The 1,976-nt window shown below is 35.5% G+C and overlaps 1 protein-coding gene across 4 annotated transcripts in view; it reads left to right on the top strand.

The window, feature by feature from the left end:
• The first annotated feature begins 1,006 nt into the window (after positions 1–1,006).
• The window catches only part of LOC117400367 (SEC14 domain and spectrin repeat-containing protein 1-like), a 29,578-nt gene continuing 28,608 nt past the window's right edge, over positions 1,007–1,976 (top strand). For 2 of the 4 annotated variants that reach the window (XM_059032194.1, XM_034000221.3), the window contains exon 1: positions 1,008–1,275. The gene's annotated coding sequence lies outside the window, so the exon portion shown is untranslated. Of the gene's footprint in view, positions 1,276–1,416; positions 1,437–1,976 lie in introns of those variants that run through there. The other 2 variants (XM_034000240.3, XM_059032193.1) reach the window with 2 other exon arrangements.

The following is a 1,976-nucleotide window of genomic DNA, read 5'->3' as shown; positions in this document are numbered from 1 at the left end:
GCTGATGACAACCTGATGACAACTCATGTGAAAAGTGTTTTATTCCCATATCCCATATCTTAACTGACAATCTAATTTTGAAATACCTTACCTAAGCAACAAAAATCTCATATAACTATTGTTATCAGATAGTGACCATGCCTGCAAATGGTAAATAGATAAATAAATAAATACATAATAAAAATAATTATAACCCATCTTCAAAGCACAAAATTCAGCAGAAAAACAACAAATAAAACATTGCAATAGCATGGTAATGTTTTAATTACCCTACAGTGTGTAGTTCTCAACCTGCAGACCAGGGGCCAACATGGCCTGCAAAGGAAACTATGCAATATTTGGGATCAAAGTATTGAATGATACAGAAATGAAAGGCTTCACTATAGTCTCACATTGTACTGTTGCAGTAAATGTGGTTTGCTGCAATTCTGATGAAAGCAGAAGAAAAACTAAACAAAACTGTGCATTATGTTCAAATGAATGCACAGTAAATAATGTTTCACTTAGGCAGTATCTCTTACCCTTGGTGGTTTTTGTTCTGTTCATTTTACTTTGCAAAGTGAAAAAAAGACTGTATATAATAATAAAATAGATGTTTCTTAAATTATCCTTAGTGTAGTGTATCAACATAAATATTACTGTATAAATACCTACATAAATACAAAGGGCTGCAAGACAGCAATATTGTCAAATAATATTGCTCAAAACTTAATGTTATATAAATGATAAATTATGTTTTGTTTTTTTTGTTTTTTGGGGGGGGGGGGGGGGCAGTTTTTAATATCATCCACCAAGGGAACTTGGTTATTGGGATTGGAACATAACAGTGTAGATTAAACATACCACCAGATTATAACTAATATCCACACTGCTATTTAATTAAGACCATCTTCTTAGACCATTTTCTTCATGGAAAAAAAAAACTTATACCACCTTTTTTTGCAATTAGTTTTAGCCTAATTTGTTTTCCTTTTGGGATTGGCTTTCATTCTATTGGGTCCAGCCCTCCAAAACAACAAGAACACATCTGTATCGTAAATTCAGTTGTGTGTTTTTCACAGAAGTTTGTCTATGGGAAATGTGATTCTTTTTTTTTTTTTGGAACAAGTAACGAGAGTCGTTTCCTGATCTGGAGCAGCAGATCCCGGCTGAATTGAACACATACATCTGGATACTTAGCTCTCTGCTTTTTTTTTTACACGCATTCCGCTGTGTGCAGAACGAAAATACAAGAACACGCACATATTTAACAAAGAAGGAGCCACAACTCACAAGGTAAGTGCAAGTGCATTTCAAACTCTGTATCGCGTGCCCGTCTAGGCAATAAAAATTGAAATTCACTTTGGAGTTACGGGGATAATACAGGTCATTGTGTTTGCATGTTGCTACAGTGTGACTTAACACATTATGGGTACGAGCAGCTGCAGGGCTGTGAGGTATTTATGGACGAAAAAAGGCAAAACTGTTTGGACCTAGGGTCTTAGCAAACATTGTATCTTTAACAACGTAAAAACTAGACGTGTATGTGATGGTTTACATCATTTGGGATAATGGCATTTGGTTAATATGTTTGTTTTAATAGCTTTAGCGTTTGGATGGAGGCTAGGCCTGGGAGGTGGATCTTAACCAAGCAGCATTCAGGCTGTGTTGTGTTTGGTGGCTGCTCTTTGGATCCAGCGAGGCAGAGGCGTGTTTCTTTCTTTTTTTAAAAAAAAAACACAATTTAATAACAGTTGCCGTTTAGAGCCCTGTTTTTCATTTTTTGTCTGTGCTTTTAAGTAATGTTTATCGCACGATTATCGCAGAGAACGATTGGTAAATGCATTTAAAAACAGTTGTCACTGGCATTTTGCTGTTGATATAACTTACATCCATTTACTGCATAAACATTGCCTCGGGGAAATAATTTGTGCAATCATCTGTTTTATTAATAGCAGGTTATACTGTATTGCATAGGGAAAGGGTCAAGTTGAGGT

The sequence above is a fragment of the Acipenser ruthenus genome, chromosome 10 (genome assembly GCF_902713425.1).
Source record: "Acipenser ruthenus chromosome 10, fAciRut3.2 maternal haplotype, whole genome shotgun sequence".
NCBI classification, from domain to species: domain Eukaryota; kingdom Metazoa; phylum Chordata; class Actinopteri; order Acipenseriformes; family Acipenseridae; genus Acipenser; species Acipenser ruthenus.
The sequence above is the reverse complement of the archived record's forward strand: the minus strand, read 5'-3'. Positions and strand labels throughout refer to the sequence as shown.